Below are 22,224 nucleotides of genomic sequence, written 5' to 3'. Positions count from 1 at the left end.
TGGCCGCGAGGATTAGCGGCAGGGCGGCAGCGGCGGCGAGCAGTAAGGGGCGTGAGGCAGCCGCCCTTAGGGCCACGTCAAGGGCTCCCTCCTTTGCCCACGCCTTCAGGCCAACAGAAGGCGAAGGGGCGAGGAGCATGGGCCAGCGTGGTCCTGGAGGCTTCCTCTAACTAGGGCCACGCAAGGGCTCCTCCTTTGCCCACGCCTTCAGGCCAACAGAAGGCGAAGGGCGAGGAGCATGGGCCAGCGTGGTCCTGGAGGCTTCCTCTAACTAGGGCCACGCAAGGGCTCCTCCTTGCCCACGCCTTCCTGGCCCTGGAGCACGCCTTCAGGGGCAGCAGAGGGCGGAGCGGCGAGTGTGATGCCAGAGTTGCCCTGGAGGCTTTCCACGCTCACCGCTGCAGAGTGCCGCCCGGAGTGCATGGCGTAGCTCCTCTGTTGCGTCCATGAAGCTCCTCCTCCTCTCCGCCCTGGCATCTCGTGTCCTCGGTATCCTCCTTCCAACACACTCTGCATCGCTCCTCTGTTCTGGCCCAAACAATCTCAGTCTCGCACTCCTCGGGAACACCGCAGCGTCTGAACAGTCTCAGTCTCGCACTCCTCGGAAACACAGCAGCGTCTGCACTCTGCACTCGCCCAAAAGGCTCAGCCTCGCCTCTCCCCGAACCATCGTGCACTCGCCGCCGCTATGATCACTCGTCTCTTATCATGTTCCTCGCGGGGGCGTTGCCACATCAACGAAACTACAATAGCTGGAGTGCTTCCACATCTCCCACACATCACCGGTCATATATACTATACAAAAACAAACGTCCAGCAGACCGGCACGTCTCCAGCTCTGCCAGCACGCGCAATGTACAAAAGTGAAGTGGAAACATCCTGCAGACCGGCACATCTTCACTCACAGTTCTGCCAGCACGCGCAATGTACAAAAGTGAAGTGGAAACATCCAGCAGACCGGCACATCTTCACTCACAGTTCTGCCAGCACGCGCAATGTACAAAAGTGAAGTGCAAACATCCTGCAGACCGGCACATCTTCACTCACAGTTCTGCCAGCACGCGCAATGTACAAAAGTGAAGTGGAAACATCCAGCAGACCGGCACATCTTCACTCACAGTTCTGCCAGCACGCGCAATGTACAAAAGTGAAGTGCAAACATCCTGCAGACCGGCACATCTTCACTCACAGTTCTGCCACCACGCGCAATGTACAAAAGTGAAGTGGAAACATCCTGCAGACCGGCACATCTTCACTCACAGTTCTGCCAGCACGCGCAATGTACAAAAGTGAAGTGCAAACATCCAGCAGACCGGCACATCTTCACTCACAGTTCTGCCAGCACGCGCAATGTACAAAAGTGAAGTGCAAACATCCAGCAGACCGGCACATCTTCACTCACAGTTCTGCCAGCACGCGCAATGTACAAAAGTGAAGTGCAAACAACTTCAGAGGACACACAATGACATTATGCAAGAAGGAGCACAGAGTGCCGGAGAACAGTGGTGTGAGACTTCCCTTTCTTTCTGTTTAACAACGTGCGTATATGAAACGTAACTATAAAACAAGTTAAAACTGGATTTGGTTAGCACATTCATTCATGTATTCATTCATCTCTGCAGCAACATATGCATATGAAACAGGTTAATACGCATGAGGAGTAGGCGTGCTCTGTGAAGCATATAAAGGACATACATTTCATAGTGTTTATGCCTCCGTGTGTTCGGGTTACTCTATTGAGCATCGGAAATGTTATGAATAACACGTCCAGACTGGAATAAGAACACACGTAAGTGGAGGCGCAGTCCATCACGTCCCCCACGCCGCAGCTCGTCACACGCTGAGTGCGTACAGTCCACGGGGATAGTCTCCTTTTTATATTACAGAACCTAAACAATGTGAAGAGGCTACAATAAAGATGTTATAGTCGTTGCATCTACCTCAGGCAACGTTATCAGTATGATTTCACCGTGTACGTTTTCGATAAACATGCCGCGAATATATGTGGGAAAAAAAGGGTGTTCCACCGGATACATTTCAGGGCACCGGTCTCAGATCAGAAGTAGGTGGTCTAAAGGTTACAGGCACAAAAATTCATGCTTCTGTCCAGTCGGTCTCCATCTCGTCTAAATCTTCCCTTTACAGCCCCCACCAGTTCTCTTCCTTCTCCTCTTCCTCCTGCTTCGCTTCCTCCTGCTTTGCCTTCTCTACCTCATAGTCCATGTCTTTCTTCTCCTCTTCCTCCTCTTCCTTCGTCCTTCTCCTCCTCTTCCTCCTCCTCCTCCCACCCTCCTCCTCCTCCATTCCTATCAACGCTTATGCACTGAGCAATAATATTCTAAGGAGCTTAGTTTCAGCCTAATCTTATCATGGCCAAGGTTCAGCCCCTCGCTAAATATTAGTATGGTTCTCTCTCTCTCTCTCTCTCTCTCTCTCTCTCTCTCTCTCTCTCTCTCTGCTATCATTTTTCACTTTCCTTGTTCTCGTTGTCATTTTCTCCATCCTCGCCTCCTCTTCCTTGTCTCATTCACTTACCCACATCGTCAGTTAGTCAGTCAATCAGTTTAAAGAGTTGCGAAAATGATCAAGTCCTTTCAAGAATGGCATTTGTTGCGACGGGAGTGAATGGAAGTGTCCAGCGCGTACGTTCAATGAGTGCTCTGATCTGTTAGGCAAGTCAATGAGGTGCTGGGCTAAAAGATTGCTGAATTAAGATGGACAAAATTGAGGTGATTAAGGTCTACGATATCCAGCTATATTCTGATCTTCTGGATTGTTGTTTTTTATAATTAGTTCAGTTAATGGGAGTCCACACAACATAAGTACTGCTGTCTCTGAAGTTGAAACCTTAAAGATCAAAGTCAAAGACACATAAAATGAACATACACCAAATGGAAAATAAAGAGAGGATGATGATGGTGCTCTTTTTTTTCTATTCAAAACTACAAGAGAATATATAATGATATGAGAGCAGCCGGCGTGGGCCCGTGGGTGTGCGCAGTTCATCCAAAACCGACGGCCTCACACCTCACCGCCACCCTGTTTCCCGACCCCAACATTCATCTTCAAGAAAAACTGAGACCACCATCATCTTGCTGAGAAAATTCTGCATCACACTAGCATAAAATTGTATCAGTAATGTAAAAATACACATACGAAAATCAGAGTTAAATGAAGAAATGACCCAAACTCCTACGAAAGCCTTGTCAAATATGTGTTCTTGGGCGGCGAAATGGCTTATAATACGATAAAGAAGAGGGGGAGATAGAAATAGAAGTGACCAGTGGGATTAGACAGGGATGTACTGCCTCAACTACACTGTTGAAGATGATTACTTTTAAAATAATTCAGGAGCTAGTGGAGCTAGAATGTGGGTACAAAGATGAGGCATTGAGGATTACCTCTCTTCTTTGCAGATGATGGCATGCTTTTGGCAAATAGTGTAGGGGAAGCAGTACAGATGATAGAGAAGATGGAGACTATAGCTAAAGAATATGGACGAGAAGTAAATAAGCAGAAAAGCAATATTATCATTTTTAATATGGAAAACAAACCAGAAAGTATAGGGGGCATTAGTGTTGGGGATAGAATTAAATATTTAGGAATAATAGTCAATGACAAGAGGAACTGTTTTCAAATGCAAAAGGAAGAAATGTTCAGGAAAGCGAGAAGGCTAGCAAATATGACATACAAAGGAATTGAAAAGAGCTGTTCAAGAATGTTAAAAGGAAAGACTTATTGGAAAAATGTTGCACTGCCATCCATCCTGTACGGGGTAAATATAATAAACATCACAAAGACAGACATCAAAAAGTTGCAGAGGATAGAGAATGGGGTGTACAGGAAGATTTTGAGGGCACCAATGTATGCACAGGAAGCAGCACTCAGGGGGGAGATAGGAAGCTCCAGTGTTAAAAACAGGATAAGGGAGGGACAGTGGAAGTACTTAAGGTATGTTCTTGTGGAAGGAAACGATTTGGTGAGAAGGGTGGGAGAGGAGATGATAGAGAAGAGACAAAGTAGGTGGGTGAAAGATTTGTTGAATGAACTGAGAGCAACAGAGGGACTGAGTGTGAGTGTGAGGAATGAGACAAAGGAGAGTATAAAGCAGAGAATGAGAGAGCTGGATACAAGAGAGTGGAAGAGGCAAATGAATGAGAAAGCAAGCCTTAAGATATATAGAAAATGGAGACAGGAGTTGGGAGGACAAGAGGAGGTATACAACAACAACCAAGCCTCAGAAGTGCTATTCAGATGCAGGACAAACAACATGCAACTAAAAGACAGAAACAGACACCGGCAAGAGGAAACCAAGTGTGACATGTGCGAAGCTGAAAACGAAGACCTGCGACACTTTCTGCTCTGGTGCCCGGCCTGTGCAGAGGAAAGAGCAAAGTGCGTGAGGCTGCAACATTGGAACATTTTTATTTGAAAATGAACACACCGAACAAACGAAAACAACAGTACACAAGTTTTGGACAATAAGAGAAAAAAGAATGAAAGAAAAAGGAAAACAATAGACCCAGACAGTAGACACATCAGGGAGTGCCGTTACAATTACAAAGGCAAAACTCCCGACCGTCTACTACTACTGCCTCAAAACGATCTTGTCGCTGCCATTACGTCTAGCGCCTGGCAGGTCTCTTAATACGTCTTCCTTGTCCATGGCCGAGGGGGATACTTGGCGGTGAGGCCAGAGGTCAACATTTCAACAAGAGTCACCCAGGGTGTGGGTGACCAGGGGTGAGCAGTGACCTGACCACCCTCCCCTTGCCACAGGAACCCAAGGAGTGAGTGTCAGAAAGCTCAGGTTGGGGGGAGGTCATGTCGGGTGTGGTTGTGTTGGGTGGTCATTTTGGGTGAGGCCATGCTGGGAGAGAGTCATGTTGGTGTGGGTCATGTTGGGGGATGTCATTTTGGGTGAGGTCATGCTGGGAGAGGGTCATGTCGGTGTGGGTCATGTTGGGGGATGTCATTTTGGGTGAGGTCATGCTGGGAGAGGGTCATGTTGGGTGGTCATGTTGGGTGATGCCATTTTGGGTGAGGTCATGCTGGGAGAGGGTCATGTTGGGTGGTCATTATGGGGGATGCCATTTTGGGTGAGGTCATGCTGGGAGAGGGTCATGTTGGGTGGTCATGTTGGGGGATGTCATTTTGGGTGAGGTCATGCTGGGAGAGGGTCATGTTGGGTGGTCATGTTGGGGGATGTCATTTTGAGTGAGGCCATGCTGGGAGAGGGTCATGTTGGGTGGTCATTATGGGGGATGCCATTTTGGGTGAGGTCATGCTGGGAGAGGGTCATGTTGGGTGTTCATGTTGGGGGATGTCATTTTGGGTGAGGTCATGTTGGGTGGTCATGTTGGGGGATGTCATTTTGGGTGAGGTCATGCTGGGAGAGGGTCATGTTGGGTGGTCATTATGGGGGATGCCATTTTGGGTGAGGTCATGCTGGGAGAGGGTCATGTTGGGTGTTCATGTTGGGTGTACATGTTGGGGGATGTCATTTTGGGTGAGGTCATGTTGGGTGGTCATGTTGGGGGATGTCATTTTGGGTGAGGTCATGCTGGGAGAGGGTCATGTTGGGTGGTCATGTTGGGAGATGTCATTTTGGGTGAGGCCATGCTGGGAGAGGGTCATGTTGGGGGATGTCATTTTGGGTGAGGTCATGCTGGGAGAGGGTCATGTTGGGTGGTCATGTTGGGGGATGTCATTTTGGGTGAGGTCATGCTGGGAGAGGGTCATGTTGGGTGGTCATGTTGGGAGATGTCATTTTGGGTGAGGTCATGCTGGGAGAGGGTCATGTTGGGGGATGTCATTTTGGGTGAGGTCATGCTGGTGTGGGTCATGTTGGTGTGGGTCATGTTGGGGGATGTCATTTTGGGTGAGGCCATGCTGGGAGAGGGTCATGTTGGGTGGTCATGTTGGGAGATGTCATTTTGGGTGAGGCCATGCTGGGAGAGGGTCATGTTGGTGTGGGTCATGTTGGGGGATGTCATTTTGGGTGAGGCCATGCTGGGAGAGGGTCATGTTGGTGTGGGTCATGTTGGGGGATGTCATTTTGGCTGAGGCCATGCTGGGAGAGGGTCATGTTGGGGATGTCATTTTGGGTGAGGCCATGTTGGTGTGGGTCATGTTGGGGGATGTCATTTTGGCTGAGGTCATGCTGGGAGAGTGTCATGTTGGGGGATGTCATTCTGAGGCCATGGAGGGTCATGTTGGTGTGGGTCATGTTGGGGGATGTCATTTTGGGTGAGGCCATGCTGGGAGAGGGTCATGTTGGCGTGGGTCATGTTGGGGGATGTCATTTTGGGTGAGGTCATGCTGGGAGAGGGTCATGTTGGCGTGGGTCATGTTGGGGGATGTCATTTTGGGTGAAGTCATGCTGGGAGAGGGTCATGTTTGAGAATAAGTGCATAGAAGACTATTATTGAGGCTAACGTTGTAATTGTTGACGTAGAGCGCTGCATCATCATCATCATCATCACCAGCAGCAGCAGGGCCTCATCAGCAGTAAACGGTATAATCCATACAAATACACGTATGGTGGCACATCACTCGTTCTTCTCAAATTAAATTCCCTTCCTAATAATTACAGTCGCGACAGCTGTGGTAGTGTTAGGAGAGGGAAGGCTTGCAGCCTTGACAGATAATTCAATAAAAATATCTAATAATATTTATAATATTAGTAGTAACATTAGTAGTAAGTATTTGTTAGAAATAGAGAGAGAGAGAGAGAGAGAGAGTAGAGAGAGAGAGAGAGAGAGAGAGAGAGAGAGAGAGAGAGAGAGAGAGAGAGAGAGAGAGAGAGAGAGAGAGAGAGAGAGAGAGAGAGAGAGAGAGAGATGTGTTGAATCAGACCTCGGTTTCCGAGTTTAATCTGTTCAGGAATTTGCTCGCAAATCAAAAACTTAGACCAAAACAAATTTCTCCATTTAAATTACGGTAATCCTTTCCTGCGAGTGTCCCATATATGAAACACAGACTGGTGCAGTTGCCTGCGAGTGTCCCATATATGGGCCAGGATAATTTCAAAGTAGCACGCCAATTCTTTTGTGCGGAAATTAAGTGAAAATTGATATGTGGCATCTGCTGCAGTGTTTCCAAACATAAATCATATTTTGTTTGAATTGTGTCCAGTAGCCCTTATAATGTCCAGTAGGGATGTACAACACTTTGAATTGTAGTCAGTAGCCCTTATAATGTCCAGTAGGGATGTACGACACTTTGAATTGTAGTCAGTAGCCCTTATAATGTCCAGTAGGGATGTACAACACTTTGAATTGTAGTCAGTAGCCCTTATAATGTCCAGTAGGGATGTACGACACTTTGAATTGTGTCCAGTAGCCCTTATAATGTCCAGTAGGGATGTACAACACTTTGAATTGTAGTCAGTAGCCCTTATAATGTCCAGTAGGGATGTACAACACTTTGAATTGTAGTCAGTAGCCCTTATAATGTCCAGTAGGGATGTACGACACTTTGAATTGTAGTCAGTAGCCCTTATAATGTCCAGTAGGGATGTACAACACTTTGAATTGTAGTCAGTAGCCCTTATAATGTCCAGTAGGGATGTACAACACTTTGAACTGTGTCCAGTAGCCCTTATAATGTCCAGTAGGGATGTACAACACTTTGAATTGTGTCCAGTAGCCCTTATAATGTCCAGTAGGGATGTACAACACTTTGAATTGTGTCCAGTAGCCCTTATAATGTCCAGTAGGGATGTACAACACTTTGAATTGTGTCCAGTAGCCCTTATAATGTCCAGTAGGGATGTACAACACTTTGAACTGTGTCCAGTAGCCCTTATAATGTCCAGTAGGGATGTACAACACTTTGAACTGTGTCCAGTAGCCCTTATAATGTCCAGTAGGGATGTACTACACTTTGAATTGTGTCCAGTAGCCCTTATAATGTCCAGTAGGGATGTACAACACTTTGAACTGTGTCCAGTAGCCCTTATAATGTCCAGTAGGGATGTACAACACTTTGAATTGTGTCCAGTAGCCCTTATAATGTCCAGTAGGGATGTACGACACTGTCGCGCTGAGGTGCGGCAGATTTTTATTTATTTATTTTTGGCATAGAATTACATTAAATTCCGTATCAAGTTATTGAACATAAGTACATAAACAGAAAACGTTATGTTAGTGAAAAGACAAGTGCATTAGCGTACCTGTTATACCTGACACACATCTGTCATCGTTGGTCAGGCAGTGCAGTGTTGCACAAAGCTTTCTCTGCAAGATGCTTAGCTAAGAAATGTTGAAGCATTACACTGTTTGTATAAATGTGTTCAATATTATATACAATTATATATATATGTGTTTTCAATGGTGATTAAATTATATTGCAGGAAAAGGGTTAATGTGAGTCCCACTAATGCATCCCATGTCCCAAACAATATTAACAAAAATAATTTTACATGTTGTTTTATACAGAATTAAAGTAATTTTACTAACAAACAGTAATAAAGAATACAAATAATATGGTATAATAATATAAATAATATAAATAATGTAGTATAAGATATAAATAATATATAGTTGTGAAAACACAAAGATTGCACACTAGAGCATTAACAAACATCAGCGGACACCAGCGCGGGGGTGCTGCCGCTGCCAGTATATAACGTGGACTGAAGGCGGTGGCACACTGGACGTTTTCCTCCAACCGCTGGAGCTAGGAGAAACCGCGGTTGCCCGTACGCCCAACCCGGAGCGAGTTCTTGGTTTGGGTAAACACTCCTGTCCTCCCATCTTTGAAGCTGCGATCGTACCCTCAACCGCTTCTTCCTTCCATTAACTGTATCAACAAGTCCATAATTTGAGTAGCAGCAGCACAAGCCACAACAGCTCTCACAAGCGGCGCCACGTGGATACTGGGCGACTGGTTTATTTACGTTGTGGACACGGGCAGCCGAACTTGGTCGTGTGTGGTGCACACCCAGAAAAGTTGGAGTTGCCGGTTGCGCCTACAGTCAACGCGGTTGGAGGCCCAGTGTGACACCAGCTAGAGATTCCATTCCCATTGTTTTCAGCTCTGAGCGTCTTGTGTCCAATAAAAGAAACCCTCGCTTGTGCCTTCCACTTTTACAAACGGGATGCTCGAACACCAAGTCACCGCTTGAAAACCAAGGCAATTTTTGTGAATATTTTTGCTCGTAAACCAAAACACTTGTAAACTAAGGCACTTGTAAACCACCGAGGTATTCCCATCTTCCTTTCTTAATCAATCTTTCCTTCTTTCTCCCAATAACTATCCTATCTTCCTTCCTTCCTTCCTATATCTTTCCTTCTTTCTCCTAATAACTATCCTATCTTCCTTCCTTCCTTCCTACCTTCTTATATCTTTCCTTCTTTCCATCTCCCTTTCTTAATCAATCTTTCCTTCTTTCTCCTAATAACTATTCTATCTTCCTTCCTTCTTTCCTACCTTCCTATATCTTTCCTTCTTTCCATCTTCCTTTCTTAATCAATCTTTCCTTCTTTCTCCTAATAACTGTCCTATCTTCCTTCCTTCCTTCCTACCTTCCTATATCTTTCCTTCTTTCTATCTTCCTTTCTTAATCAATCTTTCCTTCTTTCTCCTAATAACTGTCCTATCTTCCTTCCTTCCTTCCTACCTTCCTATATCTTTCCTTCTTTCTCCTAATAACTGTCCTATCTTCCTTCCTTCCTTCCTACCTTCCTATATCTTTCCTTCTTTCCATCTCCCTTTCTTAATCAATCTTTCCTTCTTTCTCCTAATAACTGTCCTATCTTCCTTCCTTCCTTCCTTCCTATATCTTTCCTTCTTTCCATCTCCCTTTCTTAATCAATCTTTCCTTCTTTCTCCTAATAACTGTCCTATCTTCCTTCCTTCCTTCCTACCTTCCTATATCTTTCCTTCTTTCTCCTAATAACTGTCCTATCTTCCTTCCTTCCTTCCTTCCTTCCTATATCTTTCCTTCTTTCCATCTTCCTTTCTTAATCAATCTTTCCTTCTTTCTCCTAATAACTGTCCTATCTTCCTTCCTTCCTTCCTACCTTCCTATATCTTTCCTTCTTTCTATCTTCCTTTCTTAATCAATCTTTCCTTCTTTCTCCTAATAACTGTCCTATCTTCCTTCCTTCCTTCCTACCTTCCTATATCTTTCCTTCTTTCCATCTTCCTTTCTTAATCAATCTTTCCTTCTTTCTCCTAATAACTGTCCTATCTTCCTTCCTTCCTTCCTACCTTCCTATATCTTTCCTTCTTTCCATCTTCCTTTCTTAATCAATCTTTCCTTCTTTCTCCTAATAACTGTCCTATCTTCCTTCCTTCCTTCCTATATCTTTCCTTCTTTCTCCTAATAACTGTCCAATCTTCCTTCCTTCCTTCCTATATCTTTCCTTCTTTCTCCTAATAACTGTCCTATCTTCCTTCCTTCCTTCCTACCTTCCTATATCTTTCCTTCTTTCCATCTCCCTTTCTTAATCAATCTTTCCTTCTTTCTCCTAATAACTATCCTATCTTCCTTCCTTCCTTCCTATATTTTTCCTTCTTTCCATCTTCCTTTCTTAATCAATCTTTCCTTCTTTCTCCTAATAACTGTCCTATCTTCCTTCCTTCCTTCCTACCTTCCTATATCTTTCCTTCTTTCCATCTTCCTTTCTTAATCAATCTTTCCTTCTTTCTCCTAATAACTGTCCTATCTTCCTTCCTTCCTTCCTATATCTTTCCTTCTTTCCATCTCCCTTTCTTAATTGATCTTTCCTTCTTTCTCCTAATAACTATCCTATCTTCCTTCCTTCCTTCCTACCTTCCTATATCTTTCCTTCTTTCCATCTTCCTTTCTTAATCAGTCTTTCCTTCTTTCTCCTAATAACTGTCCTATCTTCCTTCCTTCCTTCCTTCCTTCCTGTATCTTTCCTTCTTTCCATCTTCCTTTCTTAATCAATCTTTCCTTCTTTCTCCTAATAACTATCCTATCTTCCTTCCTTCCTTCCTTCCTTCCTATATCTTTCCTTCTTTCCATCTTCCTTTTTTAATTGATCTTTCCTTATTTCTCCTAATAACTATCCTATCTTCCTTCCTTCCTTCCTATATCTTTCCTTCTTTCTCCTAATAACTGTCCTATCTTCCTTCCTTCCTTCCTACCTTCCTATATCTTTCCTTCTTTCCATCTTCCTTTCTTAATCAATCTTTCCTTCTTTCTCCTAATAACTGTCCTATCTTCCTTCCTTCCTTCCTACCTTCCTATATCTTTCCTTCTTTCTCCTAATAACTGTCCTATCTTCCTTCCTTCCTTCCTACCTTCCTATATCTTTCCTTCTTTCCATCTCCCTTTCTTAATCAATCTTTCCTTCTTTCTCCTAATAACTGTCCTATCTTCCTTCCTTCCTTCCTTCCTATATCTTTCCTTCTTTCCATCTCCCTTTCTTAATCAATCTTTCCTTCTTTCTCCTAATAACTATCCTATCTTCCTTCCTTCCTTCCTACCTTCCTATATCTTTCCTTCTTTCCATCTCCCTTTCTTAATCAATCTTTCCTTCTTTCTCCTAATAACTGTCCTATCTTCCTTCCTTCCTTCCTACCTTCCTATATCTTTCCTTCTTTCTCCTAATAACTGTCCTATCTTCCTTCCTTCCTTCCTTCCTTCCTATATCTTTCCTTCTTTCCATCTTCCTTTCTTAATCAATCTTTCCTTCTTTCTCCTAATAACTGTCCTATCTTCCTTCCTTCCTTCCTACCTTCCTATATCTTTCCTTCTTTCCATCTTCCTTTCTTAATCAATCTTTCCTTCTTTCTCCTAATAACTGTCCTATCTTCCTTCCTTCCTTCCTTCCTATATCTTTCCTTCTTTCTCCTAATAACTGTCCAATCTTCCTTCCTTCCTTCCTATATCTTTCCTTCTTTCTCCTAATAACTGTCCTATCTTCCTTCCTTCCTTCCTACCTTCCTATATCTTTCCTTCTTTCCATCTCCTTTCTTAATCAATCTTTCCTTCTTTCTCCTAATAACTATCCTATCTTCCTTCCTTCCTTCCTATATTTTTCCTTCTTTCCATCTTCCTTTCTTAATCAATCTTTCCTTCTTTCTCCTAATAACTGTCCTATCTTCCTTCCTTCCTTCCTACCTTCCTATATCTTTCCTTCTTTCCATCTTCCTTTCTTAATCAATCTTTCCTTCTTTCTCCTAATAACTGTCCTATCTTCCTTCCTTCCTTCCTATATCTTTCCTTCTTTCCATCTCCCTTTCTTAATTGATCTTTCCTTCTTTCTCCTAATAACTATCCTATCTTCCTTCCTTCCTTCCTACCTTCCTATATCTTTCCTTCTTTCCATCTTCCTTTCTTAATCAGTCTTTCCTTCTTTCTCCTAATAACTGTCCTATCTTCCTTCCTTCCTTCCTTCCTTCCTGTATCTTTCCTTCTTTCCATCTCCCTTTCTTAATCAATCTTTCCTTCTTTCTCCTAATAACTATCCTATCTTCCTTCCTTCCTTCCTTCCTTCCTATATCTTTCCTTCTTTCCATCTTCCTTTTTTAATTGATCTTTCCTTATTTCTCCTAATAACTATCCTATCTTCCTTCCTTCCTTCCTATATCTTTCCTTCTTTCCATCTTCCTTTCTTAATCAATCTTTCCTTCTTTCTCCTAATAACTATCCTATCTTCCTTCCTTCCTTCCTACCTTCCTATATCTTTCCTTCTTTCCATCTTCCTTTCTTAATCAATCTTTCCTTCTTTCTCCTAATAACTGTCCTATCTTCCTTCCTTCCTTCCTACCTTCCTATATCTTTCCTTCTTTCCATCTTCCTTTCTTAATCAATCTTTCCTTCTTTCTCCTAATAACTGTCCTATCTTCCTTCCTTCCTTCTTACCTTCTTATATCTTTCTTTCTATTCATATCTTCATTTAGTTCTTCTAGAGTTGAGAATTTCAAGTGGATGGCTTTGTGAATGGGAAGGACAAGTGATTGATAAGTAGTCTCCAGTCACAAGATTCTTATTCCAGCAATTAAAGTAGATCAAGAGAACCCAAACCCGCTAAGCTCTGCCCCAGCAAAAAGAGTCAAGAACAAAACAGTATTGGTGGGAGAGATTTCCTTGGCCTGACGGACTCTTACCTTCTCTCCTTGCTTCTCTCCCCCTCTCCATTCCTTTCCCTTCCCGCTCCTTTGCCCCAATACTAGTCAGTAGGAAAAATACACACTCTTTACTCCCGGAAATTCCCCAACTAACACCACCAGTCGTGCTTATTGTTATCATGTATTGTATTGTTGGAAAGGTCTAAAACAGTTTCTCATACTACACTTTCTTTTCTTTATTTTTTATTTACCCTTATACCTCTTATTTATCCTCTTTTGAGCTTTCCCTTTCATTTCCTTCAGGCGTTGAGGGGGGAGGAAGGATGTGTGTTATTGGAGAGGTTTCTTAGGACTACCTGACCTCTCTTAGTCTCCTCATTCATGTGTACTGTTTTGTGGCATGCCCCGGGCAGCAGCCCTCACCCATGCTCCTCACCCACAGGTATGGCTTGATCCTGCCCAGCAAGAACAAGAACAAGGTTGGGGGAGAGCTAGGCACGCGGAAACTCAACCCTCTGCTGGACTCAGATGACGAGCTGGACCAGGATGAAGAGTACCCCCTTGACTGGGTGGAGGCATCCCTCAAGGTGTGTAGACCCATGCTGGAGGCTTTCCTAGTGTTGATTGTGCCTCCCAAAAATACAAAACTGTATAGATCTGGCCATCATGTGTTTGAAGATACCCTAAACTTAACCTAACAAAACCTCAAACAGTCACTACAGGTCTTGACTCAGAAAATTCATATATGCTTCCTTACTAATGACACTTTCTATACAACAAAGTAAGGTCATTCTTTGTTGCTTTATACCTTAAGTTGCTGGCCATCATGTGTTTGAAGATACTCTAAACTTAACCTAACAAAACCTCAAACAGTCACTACAGGTCTTGACTCAGAAAATTCATATATGCTTCCTTACTAATGACACTTTCTATACAACAAAGTGAGGTCATTCTTTGTTGCTTTATACCTTAAGTTGCTGGCTGTCATGTGTTTGAAGATACCCTAAACTTAACCTAACAAAACCTCAAACAGTTACTACAGGTCTTGACTCAGAAAATTCATATATGCTTCCTTACTAATGACACTTTCTATACAACAAAGTGAGGTCATTCTTTGTTGCTTTATACCTTAAGTTGCTGGCTGTCATGTGTTTGAAAATACCCTAAACTTAACCTAACAAAACCTCAAACAGTTACTACAGGTCTTGACTCAGAAAATTCCTATATGCTTCCTTGCTAATGAGACTTTCTATACAACAAAGTGAGGTCATTCTTTGTTGATTTATACTGTAAAGTGCTGGCTATCATGTGTTTGAAAATACCCTAAACTTAACCTAACAAAACCCCAAACAGTTACTACAGGTCTTGACTCAGAAAATTCATATATGCTTCCTTACTAATGACACTTTCTATACAACACAGTGAGGTCATTCTTTGTTGCTTTATACCTTAAGTTGCTGGCTGTCATGTGTTTGAAGATACCCTAAACTTAACCTAACAAAACCTCAAACAGTTACTACAGGTCTTGACTCAGAAAATTCCTATATGCTTCCTTGCTAATGAGACTTTCTATACAACAAAGTGAGGTCATTCTTTGTTGATTTATACTGTAAAGTGCTGGCTATCATGTGTTTGAAGATACCCTAAACTTAACCTAACACAACCTCAGACAGTCACTACAGGTCTTGACTCAGAAAATTCCTCTATGCTTCCTTCTTTTATGTAGTACCATGAAGTCTCTCTCCCCTTGGCTTCCCTCTTGATCCTTGTCCCCCAAAACATACTCACTCAACTGAACAAATCCCTTACACAACTTTCTTTAATACCACAGGAGACTAAAATCATTAATACCAGTCATATGTGGGTGAAGAAAATTATTCTTGTTGAATAAGATAAAATATACAAAGAATATATTTGGCATATGCATAGAAACTTGAGCCTTGTGATGTTATGTGAGTATTTGGGCGTGTCAAAACACCCCGACCTGACCTCCCACACACAACACCTTGTGTTATTATTATTATTATTATTATTATTATTATTATTATTATTATTATTATTATTATTATTATTATTATTATTATTATTGTTTTTATCCTGCTTCCCTCCTTATCCTTCCTCTCTTTCCTAATACTTCTTCTTCCTTCACTGATTATCTTACTCCTGGATTATGTTGTTTTTCCTCTTCTTTCCTTCCTCTCCCTTTACTTTCTCCTCATTCCCAAGTGTCTCCATCCCTTTCCCTTCCCTCCATTCCTGTTCCAACTCCTTCCCAAGTGTCTCCATCCCTTTCCCTTCCCTCCATTCCTGTTCCAACTTCTTCCCAAGTGTCTCCATCCCTTTCCCTTCCCTCCATTCCTGTTCCAACTTCTTCCCAAGTGTCTCCATCCCTTTCCCTTCCCTCCATTCCTGTTCCAACTCCTTCCCAAGTGTCTCCATCCCTTTCCCTTCCCTCCATTCCTGTTCTAACTCCTTCCCAAGTGTCTCCATCCCTTTCCCTTCCCTCCATTCCTGTTCCAACTCCTTCCCAAGTGTCTCCAGCCCTTTCCCTTCCCTCCATTCCTGTTCCAACTCCTTCCCAAGTGTCTCCAGCCCTTTCCCTTCCCTCCATTCCTGTTCCAACTCCTTCCCAAGTGTCTCCATCCCTTCCCCTTCCCTCCATTCCTGTTCCAACTCCTTCCCAAGTGTCTCCATCCCTTTCCCTTCCCTCCATTCCTGTTCTAATTCCTTCCCAAGTGTCTCCATCCCTTTCCCTTCCCTCCATTCCTGTTCCAACTCCTTCCCAAGTGTCTCCAGCCCTTTCCCTTCCCTCCATTCCTGTTCCAACTCCTTCCCAAGTGTCTCCAGCCCTTTCCCTTCCCTCCATTCCTGTTCCAACTCCTTCCCAAGTGTCTCCATCCCTTTCCCTTCCCTCCATTCCTGTTCCAACTCCTTCCCAAGTGTCTCCAGCCCTTTCCCTTCCCTCCATTCCTGTTCTAACTCCTTCCCAAGTGTCTCCATCCCTTCCCCTTCCCTCCATTCCTGTTCTAATTCCTTCCCAAGTGTCTCCATCCCTTCCCTTTCTGAGTCCTTCACAATTCTCTCATATTCCAGTACAACTTAAACTCTTTCATGAGGGGAGCATCAAAACAGCTATCTATCCAGTACCTGGCACAGGAGATATCTTGATCTATCCAATACGTGCTTACCTGGTACAGGAGATAACCTTGATTTTTCCTATACTGACCTCTCTTCTGGCTTCTCATATTCCATTACAATTTTAACTCCTTCACGAGGGGAGTATCATAACACCTCGCCACCCAATACTGACCTCTCTTCTGGCCTCACATTTCTATTTATTTCTTTATAGGAGTTATGTAAATGAGGCTCTTCTGTAAACTAAACCGATCCCTGCCTTCCTTACCTTCAGCCGGGAGCTCAGGTCAGCAGAGTCTACAGAAGCGGCTGCTGCGCGAGGCTCTGCAGGAGGACGCGTCAGTGTTCCAGCGTGACGAGGCGTACGACAGCATGCAGGCCGCCAAGACGGGCCGCCGGGAAGCTAAGGACCCAGCCGCCAAGAAGGTGAGGAGCTAGTGTTGTTGTTTGCATGCGTAGAGGAGTTTAGGTTCGCCATGTTATACCTCCATGTTGTAACTCATTTCCGAGTGCCTTCATCCCTTCCTTTTCCTTTCATTCCCTTTCAGAATCCTTCCTTTCCCTTCCCTCCATTCCCTTTCAAATTCCTTCCCAAGTGTCTCTATTCCTTTCCTTATCCTTCCATTCCCTTTCAAACTCTTTCTCATCCCTTTCCTCCCTTTCAATCTCCTTCTCAAGTGTCTCCATCCCTTCCCCTTCTTTCCATTCCCTTTCAAACTCATTCCCAAGTGTCTCCATCCCTTCCCTTTCCTTCCATTCCCTTTCAATTTCCTTTCCTATTCTCTTCATCCAGTTCCTGCCCTTTCTGTCCTTCCTAATGAGGAGATTATATTGTGAGGAGATGTGTCGTAGGATTGTACAGGATAGTGATTATTTGTTTGCGATGTTAAGCAGGGATGGAAAGCACTGTGTGTGGTATGATTTGGTGTTTCCGTGAATTGCAGTAGATTATACCATAGGATGTGTTACTAGGATTTGTGAGGAGAGCACATAATGATTGTGATGTAAGCAGAGAGATAAAAAACGCTGCTTGTGGAATGATTTGGTGTTTGGTGATTTGGTGTCATAAGTTCACAACCAGTAACTTTTTTGTTTGTTTTATGTCATATAAGTTCACAACCAGTAACTTCTTTTTCTTGCATAACATCCTTACTTCACGACCAGTAACTTCTTTTTCTTGCATAACATCCTTACTTCACGACCAGTAACTTCTTTTTCTTGCATAACATCCTTACTTCACGACCAGTAACTTCTTCTTTTTGTGATTCAGTACTACCGCACTAAGTACTGCGCTTGGCCACCCCTGACTATAGCATGGATGTCCCTTTGGTTCTGGGTGTAAGAGGTGGGAAGGAAACTCAGGCTGAGGCAGAAATTCTATATTCTTTTATGTTTTGACAGAGTGTGATCTTCAGAGAGAATACAAGAGGCACATTTCAGCAACACACACACACACGCACGGATTGCCTTGTGTTGAGACGTCTGGAAGGGCAGCGTGTTGGCCGGCTCCTTGTGTCTTCCCAGCCATGGAGTGCACAGACATGAATAAGGTTGTATACTTAAACATTTCAGCGCTCAACACACACACACACACACACACACACACACACACACTCTCTCTCTCTCTCTCTCTCTCTCTCTCTCTCTCTCTCTCTCTCTCTCTCTCTCTACTCTATTCAGGAGCAGTAAGTAGCAGGCTTTTTTTTTCATTATTGTTTTCTTTTTTTTTCGCCCTTGAACCGTCTCCTCTGCTGTAAAAAAAAAAAAAAAAAGTAGGTACACATATTTGACAAGGCTTTCGTAGGAGTTGTGGGTATTTCCAGCGGTAGTAGTTTCCACGAGGCCTCGGTTCCCCTGGAGAAGCAGTGAGCAAGACTAGTTGGGAAAGTTTGGTTTAGTCGGCGCAACATCTGTGGTCATATGCCGGAGAGAGACAGAAGGGGAAGGAATTATAGGAGAAGGGAACAGACCCCAGGAGACGGGACACAACCCCCGATTAATACCTGGTACACTGCTGGGTGGACAGGGGCATAGCTGGGCATGATAACAGAAAACCTTATTCCCGATAACCGATAACTGATAATGGAAAACCTTATCAGTGATAACCGATATTCGTTAACTGGAGACACAAATATAGGCGATAACCGATACCCGATATAAATTCACAATTCCGATGCTAGCTAGCGATAAGTCCAATAGACGAAAACGATACTATATTGATATTTCAAATAAAAAACAAAGATGAATTCAAATTTTCATTATCTGTATCTTAGAAAACTTACAAAACCTGAACACCACACGTTGACACGTACCTATGGACGGTAATACTAGAAACGCCTGAACCGGTGTTGTGTTATTTGACGTCCCCACCGTCAATGCTTTTGTTTACAAACACTGGTCTCTCGTGAACTGAGCATGCTCAGACCAGCAAGCGTTGACCTGATCAGTCTCACAAAGCTTTTTAACCGTAATTAAGAGTTGCTGGAAGCCTGAATCAGACATCCAGTACCACTACCACCATCCTCGCTGTTTCTAGAACGACACTGTACGAGTTGTATTTATATGTACAGAGTGTTGTTCTAGAAAAGGCGAGGATGGTGGCACTGTATGTCTGATTCAGCCTTCCAGCAACTCTTAATGTGTTAAAAAGCTTTGTGAGACTGTACAGGGCTACACTTACTGGTCTGAACAGTTCACGAGAGACCAGTGTTTGTAAACAAAAGCGCCACGATGGGACACCAAATAACACAACACCGGGTGCCTTCAATACCATGGCATGCTCACAAACGAATATGGAATATCAAATTTCAGGCAGTGAATAATCATTTTTTGGGCAAAGTTAAATGATTTTTCTCTTTGATATATTGATTTTTAAGTCTAACATAAAAAATAACCTAGTGTTTTAATGTTGATGATCTAAGTATGAAATCTCTTCACCGAAGATATTTCATACCCCAAAGTTTTTTCATACAACACCGGGCGCCCGGGACACGCATGTGCAGTAGGGAAGAGACAACGTTTTTTTTTCTGAGAGGCGCAAAAAAGTAGAGATTATCGCTAGTTTGGTTACAAAAGTAACGAAGATACCGATGTATATTTAAATAAGTAGCGGATGGCCGATAACCTGGTTTTGGTATCAGCGATAAAGTATTGCAATAACTCCCAGCTATGGATGGGGGCGTAGGGTATCGGAAAAGCCGCCCAAATTTTTCCATTCCGCCTGGGAATCGAACCTGGGCTCCCTTGGTTGTGAGCTGAGTGTGCTAACCACTGCACCACGAAGCCCCCCTAGACTAGTTGGGAATAATCTCACTTTCTTTCACCCATGATTCCTTCCTCCTCCTTCACACAATTTGTCCTAAATGTCCTTACAATGGTTACTGAATCGGCATGTTATCTATTTTCTTACAGTAGAGCAAGTAACTCAAAGGAAAGCAAGCCTGCAGAAACAACACTCAGCTTCAAGGATATGATGGCTTGTTTTCCTTTGAGTTACTTGCTTTACTCTACAAAAATAGATAGATAACATGCCGATTCACTAACTATTGTAAGGACACTGACAGGGTGGATTGCTTTAAACCAATGCTTTAAACCAGTTTTTTTTTTTTAAATAAACCCAATGTTTTTTGTTTTTTTCTCAGTATCGGTCATTATATTTTAAACTTTGAATGTGGTTCATGGAATGTCAGGTATTCAGGGTAATATATCATTATTTTAGTGTTATATGATATTTATTTTATAAGACTTCAAACATTGTAATATTCAACATAGGATTTTATTAACATTTTAGGCTTTTAGCAAAGGGATGACTTGTTGTAAATTAGTTTCCATTCAGAAAATGTACGATATATATATATATATATATATATATATATATATATATATATATATATATATATATATATATATATATATATATATATATATATATACACACACACACACACATATATATATATATATATATATATATATATATATATATATATATATATATATATATATATATATATATATATATATATATATATATATATACACACACACACACATATATATATATATATATATATATATATATATATATATATATATATATATATATATATATATATATATATATATATATATATATATATATATAAAATCGTACAATGCTATATTGGTTGTTTTGAAGGGGCGCCTCCCCCCTGGAACAGCTGTTCGTCCGTATTTTTATTGGCACAACACTTCAGACACGATAATCAGTGCGCGGGGCCATCAGTCTGCTGTTATCATCGTTATTGTATTGAATGGGCCTACTATAATCGCCTTCAATGCTACATTGCTTGTTTTGAAGGGCCGCCTGTTATCCCTTGAAAACTGGCTGTATTATTATTGTCATTGATTGTTAGAGTGCCGCCATTCAATTAAATTACGAATATTTTTCTAATCATGAAACTAGCTAGATTATCTCAATCATATATATATGGTACATGTTTTTGATACAATGCATGACGTCATGGACAGCCAATCAGGTGAAGGGGGGGCGGAGCTTACCAGAGTTGGGGAGGGGCTTTCCGGTGTAAATAATTATTATTGGCCAAGTAATTTGGACAGAGTATAGCAGTAAATTTAAAAGCTACTGCTAGAAGGAAAACAGCTTCTAGCAGGACCTCAAAAAGTACTGCTAGGAGTCTTTATTAATACCGCCCCAGGGGTCATAACACATCATGTTAGGTAAGGGTTGTATCTGGGAGTGTTGTGTGTGTGTGGTGAGTGAGCACACAGTGACTCACACACAGCCTTCAGGGGAGGATGCAGGATCTCCCTTCCATCACACTCTGCCTGTTCTCTCCTCAACATTCCCAAACAAGGTCTCCTCACGAAGCAAGGGTACTAACAATCTCAGGAAATTATTACAGAACTTTTATTTTCACTTACAGAGCCAGATGTCTCTTTATGTACCTGAAAAGTGATGAATTACTTGTATATATATAGTCATGGTAGTAGAAGAAGCTGTTGTAGTGGTAGTAGTAGTAGTAGTAGCAGCAGCAGCAGAAATGACAGTAATAATAATAGTGTGGTAGAGTGAAACCATTTTAGTAAGTCCATTGTGGGGTAGGCTTCTGCAGATCCTTTCCTCCCCTGCCACACAGTCCTGTCATGTGTTGTCTACAGGAAGTGTTGGGACTGAGTGGCAGAGCAGAGGGCAGGAAAGCACCTGCAGGAGTAATGCCTCAAAGGACTCACTAAAATGGTTTCACTCTAATAATAACCCAAGTTGATGTTTTGCATGGATGTGGGTTGCCTTTACTTAGTGCTCTGGAAGTTGACTGCTTGCTCTCTCTCTCTCTCTCTCTCTCTCTCTCTCTCTCTCTCTCTCTCTCTCTCTCTCTCTCTCCTCACCACAGCTCACAGGCCCCAAAGGATGTCCCCCACAGTATTTTTACAAACCCCACAGATACATGCCCCCCAGACACATATGTAAGACCCCTTCCCCCTTACTCTCTCCCTCTCTGAAGCGACACCACCCTTGGCATAAACTCCCTGTTAGTAGAGTGTGTGTGTGAGAGAGAGATCAGGAGAACAGTAAGATGTATGAAGAAATAAATAAATGAAGTAAAAAAATAACTGTGTGTAAGTCTTCCCCCTGAGAGAGAGATTAAATGAAACAAAATGAATAAATCTAAGCTCCATCGACATCAAAATCATTGAGGAGGAGGAGGAGGAGAGTGGGATAAGGGAAGGAAACTTGAGAGATGGGAAACATGGAAAAGAAGGAGGAGGAGAAATGGAGATGTAAAGTATAAGAGGAAGGAAGGAAGGCAGATCAGGAAATGCAGAGAAGTAAGACGCAGGAGAATGACGGGAGAATATTTGGCAGGGCAAACAGGGAAATTGTAACGGCAGGAGGAAAAACAAAATGAACAGTAAGGAAAGGAAAGAGAGGCTAATAGGAGGAGAACCAGAAGGAAATGGGAAATGAACAGTGAGAACAAAAAGTGTCTGTGGCTACAATGAAGAGAAATATAAAGTCCTGCACACCTTGGGAGGGGA

The 22,224-nt window shown here is 42.7% G+C and overlaps 1 long non-coding RNA gene across 2 annotated transcripts; it reads left to right on the top strand.

The window, feature by feature from the left end:
* The first annotated feature begins 4,588 nt into the window (after positions 1-4,588).
* LOC126996368 (uncharacterized) lies at positions 4,589-21,710 on the top strand. Of its 2 annotated transcripts, XR_007751138.1 has the most exons (5): positions 4,589-4,790; positions 13,493-13,637; positions 16,460-16,611; positions 17,587-17,735; positions 21,579-21,710. It is a non-coding gene; the product is annotated as an uncharacterized LOC126996368 (long non-coding RNA). The 2 variants fall into 2 exon arrangements; XR_007751137.1 differs by lacking the exon at positions 21,579-21,710 and having other exon boundaries at positions 17,587-18,688.
* The last annotated feature ends 514 nt before the right edge of the window (positions 21,711-22,224 follow it).

This window comes from Eriocheir sinensis, chromosome 1 (assembly GCF_024679095.1).
Source record: "Eriocheir sinensis breed Jianghai 21 chromosome 1, ASM2467909v1, whole genome shotgun sequence".
Classification (NCBI taxonomy): Eukaryota; Metazoa; Arthropoda; class Malacostraca; order Decapoda; family Varunidae; genus Eriocheir; species Eriocheir sinensis.
The sequence above is the reverse complement of the archived record's forward strand: the minus strand, read 5'-3'. Positions and strand labels throughout refer to the sequence as shown.